Source organism: Zingiber officinale, chromosome 6B (genome assembly GCF_018446385.1).
Source record: "Zingiber officinale cultivar Zhangliang chromosome 6B, Zo_v1.1, whole genome shotgun sequence".
Taxonomy (NCBI): Eukaryota; Viridiplantae; Streptophyta; class Magnoliopsida; order Zingiberales; family Zingiberaceae; genus Zingiber; species Zingiber officinale.
Window position 1 is genome coordinate 51,394,339 of NC_055996.1, and position 19,304 is coordinate 51,413,642.

Below are 19,304 nucleotides of genomic sequence, written 5' to 3' on the forward strand. Positions count from 1 at the left end.
GACATAAAGCATGATAGTCTAACCTATGGTAAGTGAGGTAAGCTCCTAGAGTGAGTGTAGTGAGCTCGGGTCCTAGCAGGGAGAAACCCTAAGTGCTGATCTAACTAAAGAAATCAAGAGATTTCTAAGTTAAGATTAAGATAGTCCTAACTATCTTTTTCATGCATATATCTATTCTAACCTTATTTTGAAGGATAAATGCTATATTGGTTCTAACCTTGTTTTGCATGATAAAATACTTTAACTTTATTTTACAGGTGTCTTGTTGATGAAAAGTAAGGTTCAGTCGATGGATACATAAATTGTTCCATCGATGGAATAGAGTGTTCAGCCGATGGATCAGGCTCATCCAATGGATCATATCAGAGCATACATAGAAAGCAAGGTTTAGTTGATGGATCAGGTGGTTTAGTTTGATTTATTGGATCTGATGGATCGGATCGAAGTAAACAAGGAAGGGGCAGAGATTCCATCGATGGGTTGAACAACTTTATTTTTGGGATTACATAAATTGGACCACAACATACAAGGAAATATCAGGGAACCATGGACTGATAGAACATTCAGTCGATGGAAAGGATCAATCGATGAAATAGTTTATTCGTTGATTGAATGAGGGCTATTAAAGAAGGGCTTCAGATTCGAGTTGGGCATCACTTCTCTATTCAAATCATTTGCTTCATTCTATCGCTACACGTGCAAGCACTGCTCCTATGATGCCAGGAAGCTCACCGACAACTTATGCCTCTTGTTACTCAATAGTTATTGGTCTAATTGTATTTAAATTTCATTATATTTGTACTTGTACTTTCACTCATATAGTGGATTATCCAATGAAAGTGATCGAGGATCGTGATTCTTGGAGTAGGAGTCGCCATAGGCTCCGAACCAAGTAAAAAAGAGACTTGTCTTTTGTCATTCTTTCTTCATTTCCATTGCATACTCTGCTTTTAACTAAAGAAAATAAATATTTTAAAAGCGATGAGATTCACCTCCCTCTCTCGCCCTAAACAATCCTTCAATTAGTATTAGAACAAGGGCTCTTGATTTTGGTGCAACCACCAATCAAGAATTTTTTTTCTTTGCTTTTATTGATTAAGGTGTTATTTTTTTTTCTATTGCATTACTTACCCTAAGACAAAAGTCTTGAAATCTCTATTAAGTTTTCTTTGCAAGTACAATGGCTTAGTCTGAAGGATATTCAATCATATATTCTCCACTCTTCAATGGGAATGACTTTCCTTACTGGAAAAAGATAATGGAAGTATTCCTCACTAAAGACATTGAACAATGATTTTGCATCCACCAAGGCTACAAAGTTCTAATCAAATCTGAAGAAGTCCTTCGACCAGAAAAATGAAATGAAGAAATAAAGAGGAAGATCCAAGTTGATTGAAAGATGCTTAACATGCTCCAGTGTGGACTAACAAATGAAGAGCTCAACTAAGTTTGTCTATATGACAATGCCAAAGATTTATGGGACTGATTAGTTGAGCTACATGAGGACATGAATGAAACCAAAGTAACTAAATGAGATCTCTTATTGAATCAATTACTTAATATTAAAATGAAGGAAGGTAGGACTACAAATTAACTCCAAAAAAGGATCAAGTGTTGGCACAGTGAGGCCGACAAGAGGGGGGTGAACTGCCTGCCAAATAAAAAAGCAAACCTTTCTTGATCTTTCAACTCTAATTAGTAACACAATTATATGAAATTAAATCAACAAATAAAAAGTAGAGGCAAAGCATTTACTTGGTGACAACCTAGGTGGTTGTTAATCCAAGATAAAATACAGTACTAAAAATCTCCTTCTTTGAATGTGGAGAAACCTCTTATACTTGTTGAATGCTCAGAAAGTTGATAGGAAATGAATACAAGAGTTGGTGATAATTTCTTAGGTCTAGGGGTCTTTTTATAGCCCTTGGAAAATTTCATCTGAAGTTGGAAGGTGCCTTTAGTAGGGTGGAAAGCGCTTCCAGCGTGGCAAATCTTATCGCCGAAGATAAAGTTTTATCTTTGGCTAATGACTAGGGAAGGTGCCTTCAATATGCTAGAAGACACCTTTGTACTATTCATCGAATGCACCTTCCAGCCATAGAAAGCGCCTTCCACAGGGCAACTCAGCTCAAAGCTGATCTCTTCACGTAGGTGATTCTCCGGCTAACCGGAGTTGAGCTCATTCGAACCCAACTTCGACCTTCTCCTCAAGAAGGCTTCCTCCCCATCTTCTTGTCCATCGAACATCTTGCATATTCTTCTCGTCCATCGGTGTACTCTTCCACATCATTTTGTCCCTCTGATGCACCAAGCCCGTCAGCTCATTTTCCGTGTCATCCTTCTCACTAGCTGTATTTTTCACTTGACTTCTTGTGTTAATAAGCTCCTACACACTTAGACACAACGATCAAACACAATAAGACTTAACTAAACTTGGTTGAACATATCAAAATAACCATGGGATACTAACAATCTCTCCCTTTTTGATGTGCATCAACCCAAGTTCAAGTTAGGGTGAAAACTGCAATGAAATAATATAGTAAAGCAATGAATTAAATAAGTTAATTACAAAAATAAATACAAGGATACAAATTATAGGAATTATCCTAACTCCCCCTTAATTTGTACCTATGTCTCTCCCTTTGATCACATAAAAAATAGAAAATATAACATAACAATTAAAAAAAAATGAAATATTAGGAGTACTTAACAAGTATTGCTAGTAAGCTAATATATTTCAGAAACAATTTAAAAAATAATTTATTTTTACTATTTAAACTCCTATTCTAACAAAAATAATGTTAAAATTACTTATCAGTTTTCAAAAATACTAAAAAGTTTTGTCAACCTCAACCAAACAATGTTAGATCAGTACAAAATTCACATGACAAAATACTTTGTATTTGAAAAGGAATAAATTATTTTAGTACAGAAGAAAATTTTCAACTCGAAATATAAATAGAAGAATTTTAAAAATAATATTTTTCTAATTGAGACAAAAAATTAGAGTTTAATCTAAAAAATTTTTGGAACCCAATATAGGTTCCTGTCAACTAGATTTACTAAAAATTTGGAAGGTATATAATTTTTAAGATTTTTCTTAATTGATCTCTTGTGATTTCTAATATACCAGTTGATTCTATCATAATTTCTAAACTTTAGTTGAATGTAGTTAGAACATGCATGGTAATCTTTCAATTTCTTTATTTATGTTTTCAATTTTTCATTTTATAATTTTAAATTATCAAACAATTCTAGTTGACATGCATTTGCTAATTGTCTTTTCAAGTCCATATTTTCTTTTTCTAATTTGCACATTGATCCTGTCTGAGAAGCTTGACAAAACGGAGAGCTAGAAGGATAAAACCTACTGCCTCGATGAATAATAATACTTGACTGAATGCCAATCCGAGAAGCCCAAAGCGGATCGGGGAGGGTAGAATCACATAATACCTTCCTGGTGCAAAGTCTCAATGACTAGAAATAAATTTGACAGAAGAAAACCCAGATCCGGAGCTTCCAAGGCTTCCTGCGCACAAGAGACCGACCAACACTATCGTCAATGACCTAAGACCAAGGTGGGAATCCCTGGCTAGGCCCTCTGACGCTCAAGTCAGTGATCTCTCTCGGTGTGGAAGAAGGAAGAAGAAAGAAGATGAATAGTAGCTAAAAATTAGGGTTTTGAATGTGCACAATGATGTGAACTTACCTAGCCAACGGAGAGGATTCCTCTTTTTATACCACTTCATATAACCTCCGTAGTCATGAAGTGGACCCCGGTTTGTTAGAGTTTGTTATAAGATGACGTAAGCCGCATACTTGTGGTAAATGACTTAAGGAATCTTTTTTATACCCCAGATGTACCTTCTTTGTCGTCTAGTACCTGCAAAATAGTCTAAAAATACATTTCTTGCCAAATATATAACACCTGTTACACAATCATATACTGCAAATATCTCCATTAATTATTTAAAATATTTACTTCTATCCTGTTTCACAAGTCCTTTTAAAGTGTTTCTATCGTTCCTACTCGCCCCTCCTATTTTTGCTATATCATAGATAACTTAATATAACAATGTTCTTTATATCGGTCGAAGCTGGGCTTAACTAGGTTTGATCAATTATTATTACCTCTCATGAGGCTCCTAGGGCAATGTCCGTCCGTGCTCCTCTATGTTTATTATCCTAGATAACACTGGACTATATTTTATCAAGTATGTAATTTTTATCAAGTATCTTTTCAAGATATTATTCAGCCCGGCCGATATTGGCTTTCATTCCTAAAGGCATGCATCGATCGATACTGGTCTACTTACTTGGAAGTATATCCCGGTCGATATTGGCCTTCCTCTTTTGAGGTATAACTTGGCTGATCTTAGCCAACCTCCCTGGAGGTATATCTTGATAGATATGGGTCTGCCTCCTTGGAGGCATATCCCGACCGATATTGGCTTACCTCCTTTGAAGTATATCCCAGTCGATATTAGCTTACCTCCTTTGAGATATATCCAGGCCGATATTGGCCTTCCGCTTTTGAGGTATAACTTGGTTGATCTTAACCAACCTCCCTGGAGGTATATCTTGATAGATATGGGTCTGCCTCCTTGGAGGTCTATTCCGGCCGATATTGACCTTCCTTCCTGAAGGTACGTCTCGATCGATATTGGCCTGTCTCCTTGAAGGCATATGCCGGCCGATATTAGTTTACCTTCTTTGAGGTATATCCCGATCGATATTGGCCTACCTCCTTTGAGGTATATTATGGTTGATCTCAGCCAAACTCCCCGGAGGTATATCTTGATAGATGTTGGTCTGCCTCCTAGGAGGCATATCCTGGCCGATATTGGCCTTTCTTCCTGAAGGTACGCCTCGATCGATATTGGCCTGTCTCCTTGGAGGCATATACCGACCGATTTTAGCCTACCCCCTTTGTGGTATATCACGGCCAATATCGATCTATCTTCTCCACTTGGTTATCTCCTTTCCCTTCCTTATCAGGGATCCATGAAACCTAACCCATATCACTAGCCTTCCCTTCAAGTCTAGTCGAAGGAGGTGTAGACGACTAACTAGACACAAGTCTGATTTTGTTTTTTCCTACCCGTGACTCTGCCACAGGTACTGAAGTGACCTTACAGATTTTGTGTACATCTATCTTGTGAACCTGAGTACAATGATCCCGTGAACCTTAGTACAGTGATTCCTTGGGTCCTTTGATCCTTTAAATAGGGCTACAACCCTCTCTTCGTTCATCACCCACCTCAGTTCTTTTCCTTCCTTGCTGACTTTTCCCGCTAAGAATATGGCCTGGGATCCCCCTCTTTGGGGGCGATTCTTGTTGGACAAGGCGAGATCTATGTATGCATTTATTCAAGTTTTTTTACTTTAGCTAACTCTAGGGTTCGAGAAACCCTCCCAAAAAACAATGTTTCTCGAGGTTTAGAATCTCCAACCAAAGGCGCAACTGCTCTGGAGACTCAACGAGATTCAAAGGAATTCTCCTTACTCACAGGGGACCAACAAAATAGCCCATGGATGTCGCTACGAACGCGTAGCCCATGTTGCCCTTGGGCAAGGATTGGTTGCTCTAGTTGCAGAACTCTAGGGTTCGAATAGGGGAGAGGCTCTTTCAGTCACCTTTGCACCATGGCCTGAATAGATCTGTCCCCTTCCCCTTGCCCTTGAGCCTTTCTGCTTCACAGTTTCCTTCATCCCGGGAAAAATATTGCCACTTCTGCCGCCCGGGCAAGCTTTCTCCGTGCCAGGTAAAATGTTCCCACTTCTGCTCCATGGTAAGTTTGACTCTAGTGGGACTGAAATTTTCTAAGCATCTCGAGAGCTTATGTTTGTAATTTTTGTTATCTGTTTGAGGTTTAATGTTTTGAGGGGAAATGTAATGTTATGTATTTGATCAGATTCTAAGTGTAAAAATAATCTTTTGTATGGAATTGAGTGACTCTATTGAATCCTTTTAATTTCTAAGAATAGATGTGATGTTGTGCCCCCCCCCCCCCAATATTCACTCGTATGTCATAAACATTGTTACTTCGACAAATATTCCCTTGTTTTATTACAGACAAGGTTGTCTCGGTCAATGTTATACTTACTTATTGTGGCTAATCGTTATACCGACCGATATTCGCTTGTTTATCACAAACAAGGTTATCTCGACCGATATTATATTTATCTATCACAGCTAAAGTTATGTCAGCCGATATGAGTAAAAAATCATCTCGATCAATGCTGGTTTATACTTTATAAGGACATTAACTTAGGACATGTTATATACCTAAATAGCTATCCTTAGTTTTTCTTCTCCTCAACCTGGATTTAGTCAAACTCAGTCTCTCTTCCTTCATTATGCCTAGTAAACCACGTCTTCTTTCAAAATTTCCTTGCTTGTGATTGGCTTTTCCCCTGGTAAGAGAATGTTGGAAGCATATAACGAGGTGTTACCAACCCCGGCATGATCCGATCTGTCGCGTCCAGCATAAATGTTTCTTTATGATTATATGACACATACTTTCTCTCTCTGCTACGTCATGTAAGCATTTGTCTTTTTTCCTATAATCCTCAGCGTCTACTGAGATAAAAATGTTTTGATCTAACGACGGCTATATGTTTTTCAAACCCTAAACCCTTTGTCTTCTTTTCAACTTTGTCCCTTTCTTTCTTGCCTTAGCGTTCTTTTATTGCTGTAGTTTTCAATCAAACCTCGTGTTCACTGTTTCCCGGCGATCTCTTTTCTTGCTCCCAGTAAGTAACTTGTTGTTCTGCTAGCCTTTATTTCTGTCCATGGCTGAGGAAATGATTGCTTCTTGGTACGTCCAAATGTCTTCTTCCTTTGATAAAAATGCTAGGCTTACCATCCGCCGTCAATATGAAATCCCCAGGGAGTATAGCATCTTAATCCCGAAACCAGATGATCATCCTCATCGTCCCCCCGCTTATTGCGTGACTTTTTTCAAGGATCAGTTGATAGGAGGTTTAAGGTTTCCCATTCCTCCTTTCTTAATCGAAGTAAGCCAGTATTTTGATATTCCTTTGCAGCAATTTTCACCTAACACCTTTCGTTATCTGTGTGTTGCTTACATGTTATTTCGTCTGTTAGATATCCCTCCTACTCCTCAAAATTTCTTCATATTTTCTTACCTCAAGTGTTCGGAACCTGGTGTTTTCTTGTTCCAGTCCCGGACTAAAATGATTCTTTTTGAGGATATGCCCTCGTCTCTTAAAGCTTGGAAATCCCGTTTCTTCTTCATAAAGTTTCTAGGACCCATTCCTTGGTCTCATGCCTGGAAATCCTTCTTACCCCTCTTGCTCGACGTCAGGGAGTTTCATCTTCATCCTTCTTTTCCTATTTATTGTGAGAAGTTGTTAAGTCATCGACTTTCTATCCCCAAGTGGCTGAGAGTCGATCTTCTATACTTGTTCGGCCTAAGCCCCGTCAAGCCTGATACACAAGGCTCTTTAGGTAAAATCCTGTTTCTTTCTCGTTGATTTTAACTAACTAAAATATTTTTCTTTTCTATGTAGTGGAAAACTTTTATTCCTCTTTGATTGATGAAGAACTGCGTCTGGAGGAGGATGGAATTCACGCCAAAGAAAAAGAGCTTCTTGCTGCCATCACTCCGCCGCCTCCAATCGAAGATCCGACTCCTTTAGCTGAGGTACCCAGCTCTCCGGCGGTTCCTGAGGCTCCTGCTTCACCAGTGGCTGTTGCTACCTCATCAGCCACCCCTCTTCCTATCATTGAACTCACGTCTCCTGGGAGTTCCGGTAAATCGATAGCTGAAGTTGCTACCGGTAAACGTCCGGGGCGCAAGCTTACTAGGGCTCCTCCTCCCAAAAGGAGACTTGTCCTTCCTGTTGATGTGCTTTTCTCGGAAGATTTTATTTCTGCTAACCTTCCTTCCGACGAACCTACTTTAGCTGAGCTCTATCCTTCTCTCACCTTTTCTGCATCACCCTCTTCCAGCACTAGTGCCCCTGGTGATGTTTCTTTCACCTTTCCATTGTCTATTCCAGAACTTGGATCCTTACCTTCCTCACCCTCTTCTTATTTAGTTTTTGCTCCTCCTTCTGTTCCTACTTCTTCTTTCTGCATGGGTTCTTCCACCATTCCCGTCCTCCCCATACTGCTAGGAGGTTCCTTTGCTAATGTTTGGGAGAAAGTTTGTCCTATTTTTGAAGAACTTACCACTTCCGAAACAATTGATCGTTTTTCCCATAGTGAGAATCAGGTACGTTTATTAACGTCTATTTATTATTCATTGGTGACTATCTCATAACCCTTTATTATATCTCTAGCGATGGATAGAAAATATGGGCTTGTCTCGGCTAATGCACAATTTATACAACGAGAACAAGAAGCTGAGATCTGAGAACGACAAGCTGAAACAACAAGTTACTGAGTTATCTTCTGCCACATTTTCCGCTGCCTCCATGAAACAACTTGAAGTCCAAATTGAAAGTCTTCAGACACAGTTCAACTCAGCTACGGATCTTAACCAAGAATTAACTTCCAATTTGGAGAAACGGACAGATGAGCTTGGCAAGTTAAAGGCTGACTATGAATCGACATTGGTTGAAAAACTTAAGTCCTTGCAACTGAAGGATGACGAAATAACTTCTTTAAATACTTCCTTAAATTCAGTTAAAACCGAGGTCTCTATTAAAGAAGCCGAACTGAAGACTTCCCAGACGACTTTGGTTGTCTACAAGGCTAACGAAGACACTCGCTACAAGGAAAGAGCTACTATCATGATTGAATCTACTGAGTTCAATAGGACAATTGTGAAGTCGATCCTAGCAGCCTTCACTGCGGGAGCTGAAGGGGCGGTTTAACAACTGCGAGAGGAAAACTTCTTATCTCGTGATCCCCCTCCCAACTTCCTAAATCGCCGCAAACTTATTGATAATAGGCCCCTTGATCTATTTCCACAGCTGACCTTAGAATGACTTTCTTACTTAAATTTGAATCCCTGTAAAGGGGGACTGGGACTTTGTGATGACAATTTAGTGAACTTATGTAAAGTTGATCCTCCCTTTTTTATTGTTAACCCTGTTCTTCCTCATGATGATTGTTTGTCTTGTTTAAATATATTGAATGCCACCTGACTGGCCACCATAAAACTTCGCTCAACCTATTATAATGTTCTTTATTTCGACCGCTCTATATTAACGCTGACAAATATCGCCCGATATTTTACAGCTAGTTGTGTCCCGTTCGATTTAGTGCAGTCCTATTGCAATATTCTCAATATTGGTAGATTTGTTATACTCGATTAATTCATACTTGTATTTATGCATATCATCTTATGTATTATACTTTAACCAAATTTCATATGGTGGATGTTACCTGGCTTACCATTATAAACCTCTGATCGACATATTGGAATAGTATTTATCTTGGCCGGTCTACTATGACCGGCCGATTCATACTCATATTTATGAATCTCGTCCGATATCTTCTATCCAAGTTCTGTCTATCGACTAATGCCTCATACCCAACTTTCGCTCGGTCTATTATGCCCATTTGGGTTTGTTGTTTTATTAAACAAATAATCTGAACTTATAGTATCTTACTGATTTTTCTCATATTCATCGGACTTTCTTAAGAACTAAAATTATATCTAGGGAAACTTAGTCACATTTTTCGAGGAAGATTACTCAACTTAACATCTCTTTCTTGGGATTCATCCCCCTTTTTGGAATTTGATTTTATCCTTTAATGTCATTACCTATTTATGACGATTGGAATTCTGAGTACTTTTTCTTTTCCTATTTCTTATGCTATCTTTATTTGGGGGTATTAGCACAGGACCGAAAGGAAAATAAGGGTTTTAAGAAGTTCTCTTCCGCTTTCCAACTTTTCTCTTCATCTCCCTCGATTCATCTTCCTTCTACTATTCCATCATGGCTACTTCCTCTCCTGCGTGGTTCCTTTCGTGTGCTTCTGATCTTACGGAGACAGAGGAGGTGGATTTAAAGGCGACTTATGGTTTTCCTTCTTATATAGTTCGCCCTACTCCGCTGGATAGTCCACATCTTCCTCCTTTAGGGTGTATATTTATCTTCCGGGACCAAGTCCTACAAGGTTTCTGATTCCCTCTTCATCTCTTTTTTTTTTTTTTTCTGATGTTAGTGTATACTTCAACATTCCCCCCAACCAGCTTATCCCTCAGTCTTTTTCTATTCTCATGGGTTTCATTGGAGCATCTAAACTGCTAGATTTTCCTTTATCCCCTCGCCTTTTTCATCACTTCTTCGTTCCACGCCAGATAGACATAGGTGTCTTCAAGTTTCAGTCTCGCCCTAAGGCTATTTTGTTTAACCGCATTCCCCCTCAAGGGGAATGACGCCATAAATTTTTCTGTATGCGTCTTCCTTCTCCCTCTCCTTTTCCTATCCAATGGATATACGATCTACCTCAGGTTCCTAGTACCCATAATCTCCTCAATGATCCCTCTGTTGCCTTTGCTTTATTTAAATTGAGGGGAGCAAAATTTAGCTTGCCACATTTAATTGTGGAGGGTTTGATGTTTCCTTTTGGGATAAGCAACATTGACACTCCCTTGGATGGCTCTTTCGGTACATATAGACATTTTACCCTACGTTTATTGATTGGTATATCTCCTCTATAATGGTGCTTAATTCCTGTGTTTCAGCTGATGCTCTTCTTCCGGCTTTCATGTACAAGAACCCTACTATGACTAAGTCCTTTGTGAATAATCTCGGAGAAGAGTGGCTGCAAACTCGCCGAACTAATCCTAATTCCTCTACTATGGGCCTGCTATCTAACGAAGAACAACAAGCAGAAGCTATTGCAGCCATGGAAGAGGAAGAAGAACAACCTTTTATTGCCTTAATCAAAAAGCCAAGGCTTACTGAGGATGCTTCCTTTGGCGATCTTTTTGGTACTTATGTGCAGATTCTTCTTGTTTCGACACCTATTTATCTTGAGAGAGGTAAGGCGCCGATGTCCCCTACCCATATTATCTCCAATCCTACTCTTAGGATGATGAGACCTGCTCTGCTCATCCCCTCTTCCTCTGCTATTGTTTCAGCTTCTTCAGCTTCTGCTTCTGAAATGGCCGTTATCCCTTCTATGTCTTCTCAACCTCTTGCATTGGCCTTGCCTCCTTTGGCTTCTGGGCCGCGAGCAAAATGGACACCTTGCCGGAGATCTTCTCCCAGTGCCGAGCGTTCAGCGATTCGTGTTTCAACGATTGAGTCAGCACCCCTTGCATTGCCGCCTTCCATCCCATCTAGTTCTTCTTCTGCTGCTTTTGTTTTTACTACTTCTTTCCCTTCTATTGCGTCTTCTTCCTCCCTACCTCCTTCTTCCTCCGTTCCCTCGTCTTTATTCAAACAAGCTGTGGGTCTACCTTCTCAAATGGGACAGACCTCTGATCTGCCTAGTTACGGCTTTGTAACGACCCGACTCCTGGGTACTAGGCTGTGAGCCGAATCGCTACATTAACTACTGTAGCTACTGTGCCGTACTGTGCGGAAAACTGGGTAAAATAAAATTTCACTAACTGACTCGGTTAATCTGACAACTGATACACCCATGCTGTTATAAGGAAGGATTCAAGCCCCTTTCCGGTTGGTGTACATGTGCTAAGGAGGATACTTGACCTCCCATCTGAGCTAGGAACTCACAACTAACTTCCCAGCTAGCTGCTGATCGATCTACGGATCGACCAAGCTTGCTACGATTACATGCCTTCTTTGGATCGGCAAGACCGATCCGGTGTCTGAATCGGTCTCGGTGATCTAGGCACAAGACGCGGGATGCTCTCGGTGCTAGATCGGTCGGACGATCGATCTGATAGCATGTATGCCTGGATCGATCTCCGATCCGAGCACCTGAGAGGATACTCTCATTCGGTCTTTGGATCGGTCGGACGATCGAGATACAAGAGCATATCAGTATGCTCGATCGGTGATCCGATCGATATCAAGCGGATCGGTCGACGATGCCGATCCATTCGATATGAAATCGAGTTTCGATTTGAACTTTCGAACGCACCACAACTCACAGACATAGGTTCTAGATACATGTAAAACAATTTAACATTAACCTACATGCGTCCTAAACTGGACAAACTGAATAGTACATAGTTTTACTGGATTAAAACATTTAACCAGCTAAGGACTAAACCATAAATAAACTAACAACGTGAATGCTGGAATTAAACTGTTTCGACCCCTAGGATCTTTATTCCAAACCCCTTGCACACACACACCTCCATAGCATTGTCCTCTAGCCTCCGTTAGTCCACTTTTCTTTTACCTGTATCTGCAGTATAAGAAAAGTAGTACCTGTAAGCTAAAGAGCTTAGTAAGAAATCATCTACCTCACAAAAACATGCAACGGTGCGATTATGTTTTTAAAACATGCTGTTTGAAAACTGAACTGAGCGTGACAATATGGCATGGCATACAAACATGTACTGAACTGTTCATGGCATACAAACAAGCTGAGCATAGCATACTGTATCTGAAACTTAACATGAATACTGAACTAGTCATGCATATACATCTAACTGGTCATGAACTCAAATCATGAACTTAACTGAGATAATTAACTGAAACTGAAACTAAGTTAGTATTTCCATCACTGATTACATATTTGGAAAACTATATATAATAATAGATGAAAATACTAAACTTGTTGCTGGGCCCTGGCAACTGTACTTACTGTGCGCGCATCCCTACCAAATCCAGCAGGGTTACTAGGTTATCTGAACCTAGAGACGACTGTGGGAGTCCAGCCCATGGATATCTGATCCAAGTACAGTGCCAACTGAATAAAAGTAAAATACTGAATATTGTTTTATTTTACTTTGCTGTTCTAGGTTATCTGAACCTAGAGGCTACTGTGGGAGCCCACCCAATGGATATCTGATCCATATAGCTGTAATAACTGATAATAAATTGAATAAAATGTTTCTAGTACATTTTACATACTGTTAGGACGCCTACTGGTGCATTCTTCTGAACTAGGCATTCTACCGAATGCTTGGTGTGCACTAAACGCACACCCTAAAACTGAAAACTGTAGAACTACTGAACTAACGCCAAAACTAACAAGCGAGAGAAATTATACTGCAGGTGAGGGGTTTCTTACCTCAATCGCAAGGTTTTCTTACGATTCTAACCGCTAGGTTTTCCGAAAAACTGCTCCGTTCGACGAACCGCTTACGTCCTCGTGTTCCTCTCGCGGAGAAGAACCTTTTTCGTGTTGGAGTCATCGCCGGAAGATGTTCCCTTGACCCTTAGCTTGGTGTGCCGTGCGTGAGGAAGAGGGGAAGAAGAAAAGGTGCGGCGGTTTTAGGTTTCGGGTGAGGAAAAGCTACGGTGAGAAATAATCTAAACTTCTCACTTAAATCCTTATTTATATTTACTAATTAATTCATCCAAAATCAATTATAAATATAATTGATTCCCTCTTCTTTCAGCACGGCCCTGCTGGGTTCAACTGGTTACTAACATTATCCCTTACACCATAGGTCTCGAGTTCGATTCCCGCCTAAGCTATTTTGCGGTTCTAATTATTTTTGCTACTTCCGCTACTCGGAAAATTCCGGAAAAATATCTAAAAATTCCAGAAAAATCATAGAATAATTTTAAAATAAATTCGGGAATTTTTTGGGATTTACAATCCCCCATACCTTATAAAAAGTTCATCCCCGAACTTAAAACAATTCTGGGTACTTCTGTCTCATGCTGGCCTTTGTCTCCCAAGTCGCCTCTGCTGCTGTGTGATTTTGCCAGCTGACTTTGACTAATGGTACTTCCTTGTTCCATAATTTCTTTACTGCTCGGTCTATTATCTGAATAGGCCGACTGTCATAGCTGAGATCATCACGGACCTGTACCAACTGGGGCTCAATCACCTGGGTGGCGTCTAGAATATGCTTCTTCAGCATGGAGACATGAAATACGTTGTGGACAGCTGACATCTCCTGAGGTAGCTCTAGCTCATATGCTACCTTGCCCACTCTCTTCGTGATAAGGTATGGTCCCACATATCTGGGAGCTAGCTTGCCCTTCTTCCCAAACCGCATGACTCCCTTCATGGGAGCTACTCTGAGGAAAACTGTATCCCCAACTGAAAACCCTAGGGGTCTGCGTCGTGTATCGGCATAGCTGACGGCTCTGTGTTGTCTCTATCCTCTGGCGAATCTGTTTGCTGTGGTATCTTCTACTAGATCTATCTGAAGCTCTAGTTCCTTCATTCACCACTCTCATACCAGTAGATGATCTGCACCTCCGCCCATAGAGTGCCTCATAAGGTGCCATGCCGATAGTGGCTCGATAACTATTGTTGTATGCAAATTCCGCTAGACTCAGATATTTGCACCAACTTCCTTGAAATCTAGGGCACAAGCTCGGAGCATATCTTGAGTACGATTTACTCGCTCGACCATCCGTCGAGGATGGAAGGTTGTGCTAAATTTTAACCGGTGCCCATAGTCGCACACACTTCCGAGTGTGATGTAAATCTCTTGTCTCATCGATATAATGGTTCGTGAGACTCCATGCACTGACAATCTCCTTGAGATACAACTAGCTGCTCCATGGAATAGGATATTCGATAGCTAAGAAGTGGGATGATTTAGTCAACTGTCGACTATTACCCGGATGGCATCAAAACCATTCGTGGTTCCGGGTAATCCCACTATGAAGTCAATAGAGATATCCTCCACTTCCATTCTGGAATCTGGATCGGCTGCAGAACTCCTCCAGGTCGCGATGTTCCGCCTTGACTTAGACAGATGCTGACGTATCTGGCGATATCTCGCTTCATCCCAGGCCACCAAAATCGTTTCTTTAGATCCTGATACATTTTGGTGGAACCAGGATGCATCGCATAGGGAGTCCTGTGAGCCTCGTCTAGTATCTGTTTTCGTAGTTCCTCCTGGTCTGGAACACAAAGTCTGTCACCACAGTACACTACCCCACTGGCGGACACTCTGAACTCTCCATTTTCTGATTCTGCTAGCCCTTGCTTGATTTTCTGGATTTCAGGATCCTGCTCCTGAGCTGTCTGGATATCATCAAGAAAGGTAGATGCTAAGGACATAGTGGAAAGCTGCCCGACTATAAGCTCGAGACTAAAAGCTGTAATCTCTTTCCTTAGGGGTGGTGACATAGCTGCCAAAGATAATAAGATGGCACTGGACTTCCTGCTGAGTGCGTTTGCTACCTTATTAGCTTTCCCTGGATGGTAGAGGATATCTATGTCATAATCCTTGACCAGCTCTAACCATCTGCGCTGTCGCATATTCAGATCCTTCTAAGTAAAGAAATACTTCAGACTTTGATGATCTGTATACACTCCTCCGTACACATCATGTCTCCAAATCTTGAGAGCGAACACCACTGCTGCAAGCTCAAGGTCGTGAGTAGGATAGTTCCTCTCATAATCCTTGAGTTGTCTGGAGGCATAGGCGATCACCTTGCCCTGCTGCATCAGTACTGCTCCTAATCCCAATTTAGAGGCGTCACTGTAGATGTCGAAGCTGTGGTATAGTTAAAGCAGGAGCACTGGTCAATCTCCGTTTTAGTTCGCTGAAGCTGTTCTCGCAGTCCTTGCTGTCAGTGGGGAGGCTATCCTGGAGAAGTCCTCTACGAATTTCCTGTAGTAGCCTGCTAATCCCAGAAAGCTTCTGATTTCACTGGCGTTCCTGGGTTTCTTCCAGTTACTTACTGCCTCTATCTTGTTGGGATCTACCATAACACCATCTTTGGAGATGATGTGACCGAGAAAGGCTACTTGGTCTAGCCAAAATTCACATTTCGTGAATTTGGCGTACAGCTGGTTCTGCTGAAGGATCTTGCTCTGCATGGTCTTCCTGAGTGCCTGAATAGATAAGAATGTCATCGATGAACACGATGACAAACTTGTCTAAGTATTCTCTGAATACTCTGTTCATGAGGTCCATGAAAGTAGCTGGAGCATTTGTCACGCCGAAAGGCATGACTACGAACTCATAATGTCCGTATCTGGTCCTGAAAGCTGTTTTAGGTATATCACCTTCCTTGACTCTAACCTGGTGATATCCTGATCTGAGGTCAATTTTAGAGAACACTGTGGCTCCCTTTAGCTGGTCAAACAGGTCATCTATCCTGGGGAGAGGGTACCTGTTTTTAATTGTGACCTGGTTCAAGGCACGGTAGTCTATGCATAGGCGCATGCTTCCATCCTTCTTCTTCACGAACAACACAGGTGCTCCCCATGGTGAGTGACTAGGGCGTATGAAACCCTTGTCAAGAAGCTCCTGTAATTGCTCCTGAAGTTCCTTCAGTTCTGTTGGAGCCATGCGGTACGGTGCCTTGGAGATTGGATTTGTGCCGGGAATGAGCTCTATCTCAAATTCAATCTCCCTGTCTGGTGCTAAGCCTGGTAGCTCTTCAGGGAAGACTGCTGGGTAGTCACAAACGACTCGAACCTCTGATAGCTGTTGGTTCTTGTCCTGGCCGGTGTTGACTACATTTGCTAAAAATCCCATGCATCCTGAATCCATTAGCTGCTGTGCTTTCAATGCTGAGAGAAACTTCCTGGCTTTTCTCTTTGGTTTTCCCATGTACTCAAACTGTACTCCTGCTTCAGGTTGGAATATGACCTTCTGTTTACGGCACTCTATAGAAGCGCCGTATCTGATCAGAAAATCCATTCCAAAGATGACATCGTAGTCCGTCATTTCTAGCACTATCATGTCTGCTATAATGACTGGCACTGCTCTGAGCCAGTGTGTAGATGCCATAATGTCTCCTGAGGGTAGTGTTGTCAGAAACTGACTATTGAGTACCTCTGGAGGTGTTGCTAATTTCTCGGCAAATGCCCTGGATACATAAGAGTGGGTTGCCCCAGTATCGAATAAGACAGTTGCATTATGCTATAAAATACTGATCTAACCTGTGACAACTGTCGAGGCATTTGCTACGTCCTCTCTGGTCAGCGAGAAAATCTTGGCATTTGTGTTAGCTGTGGGGGCTTCTAATATGCCCTGACTGATATGTTGACCATCTAAGGCTGCATACATCTGGTGTAGCTGCGCTGGCTGAGCTCCATACTGTATCGGCTGAGGAAGACTGTTCTTGTTCGGGCACTGCTTAGCCATGTGCCCTTCCTGTCCACATTCAAAACAACCTCGCGTACCCTTGCGGCAAACTCCTGGATGATGTTTCCCACAAGTAGCACATTTGGGATGTCTGGAATGTTTTCCAGCTGGTCCTCCTTTTGGGTCACTGCTTGCCTTGCGTTTCCCCTTCCAGTTGGAGCTATGTCCCTGTTGTTTCTGCTGAGTACCTGAGCTAGCTTGTCCCTTGGGCTCTGTGGAAACCTGCTTCTGCTGGGTGATATTGTGCTGATAGTGCTCGGTGATCAGAGCACTACTCACTAGCTCCTCTGTGGTTTGTGGCCTATGAACGCCACCAGCCACATTCATTGCGATCTCTGGTCTGAGCATCTTCAGCATCAAGCGTACTCGTTCCTTCTCTGTGCTGACTAGTTCTGGACACAGACGGGCCAACCTGTTGAATTTCTTCACGGCTTCCTGAATTGATAGGTTGCCTTGACGAAATTCTGTAAACTCGTCATAGTGTCGGTTCGTGACTTGCATGTGAAAGAATTCCTCGAAGAATTCTTTCTCAAAGTTGGCCCATGTCATCTGGTTTACTGGCCACTTCGGTTTAATCCGCTCCCACCACATGCGTGCGTCTCCTGTTAAACAGAAGGAGGCACACTTCACCTTTTCGTGCTCTGGCCAGTCTAGAAGCTCCATCGTGCTTTCCAGTGTTTTAAACCATGCCTGAGCATCCCATGGTTCGCTGGTGCCTGAGAAGTTCTCGGGCTTAATTCTCTGCCACTGGATAAGGTAAGCTTCTCTCTTAGCCCCTGCTACTGGGGCTACTACCTCTGTGATTACTGGAGTCGTGAGGTTCGGTTCTGGAGTGATGGGGGAGTAGTCTGCTGGTTAGCCTTTAAGGAGGCTATCTCCTGCTGCTGTAGCTGAGCCACTAGTGCTGTAAGGTCCGGGAAACTGCCTGCCTCATCTGGGGCTCAGCCGCTGATGCTTTCTTAGCTGGACGTCCTCGTACCATTTTCTAAATGCAGAGAACACATATATATAACTAGGCTATCATGTTATAGTTAACTACTTGTAACATGTTAAATACTATCACTGTAAACAAGAATTAATTAACTACCAACATGAGAGCATACATGAAAGCACATATAACTGATATGAAAGCTGAAAACAAACTGAGTGAGAGATGTTCTTACTTGGAAGCTGTAGGCACAATGCTGATGTGTGTGTAGGAAGAGAGGAACTTGCTCGATACTGTAACGACCCAACTCCTGGTACTAGGCTGTGAGCCGAATCGCTACATTAACTACTGATGTTACTGCGCGGAAACTGGGTAAAATAAAATTTCACTAACTGACTCGGTTAATCTGACAACTGATACACCCATGCTGTTATAAGGAAGGATTCAAGCCCCTTTCCGGTTGGTGTACATGTGCTAAGGAGGATACTTGACCTCCCATCTTAGCTAGGAACTCAGAACTAACTTCCCAGCTAGCTGCTGATCGATCTACGGATCGACCAAGCTTGCTACGATTCTGTGCCCTGCTGGATCGGTCTGCGGACCGATCCAGAAGAGGTTGGATCGGTCGGCAAGACCGATCCAGGTGTGTCTGGATCGGTCTCCAGACCAATCCAGGCACCTGGAGACGCGGGGATGCTCTCTGTTCGGTGCTGGATCGGTCGGACGACCGATCAGATAGCATACAGTAGCATACTGTATGCCTCTAGATCGGTCTCCAGACCGATCTAGGCACCTGGAGATGCGGGGATGCTCTCTGTTCGGTGCTGGATCGGTCGGACGACCGATAAGATAGCATACAGTAGCATACTGTATGCCTCTGGATCGGTCGACTGACCGATCCAGGACCCTGATACTGCAACGGATCGGTCGACAGACCGATCCAATTCTGATATGAAATCAGAGTTTCTGATTTCAGAACTTTCAGGCACTGGAACGCACCATAACTCACAGACATAGGTTCTAGATACATGTAAAACAATTTAACATTAACCTACATGCGTCCTAAACTGGACAAATTGAATAGTACATAGTTTTACTGGATTAAAACATTTAACCAGCTAAGGACTAAACCATAAATAAACTAACAACGTGAATGCTGGAATTAAACTGTTTCGACCCCTAGGATCTTTATTCCAAACCCCTTGCACACACACACCTCCATAGCATTGTCCTCCAGC

The 19,304-nt window shown here is 41.9% G+C and overlaps 1 pseudogene; it reads left to right on the forward strand.

The window, feature by feature from the left end:
- The first annotated feature begins 10,786 nt into the window (after positions 1 to 10,786).
- LOC121990969 overlaps positions 10,787 to 19,304 on the forward strand; it is a 34,191-nt pseudogene continuing 25,673 nt past the window's right edge.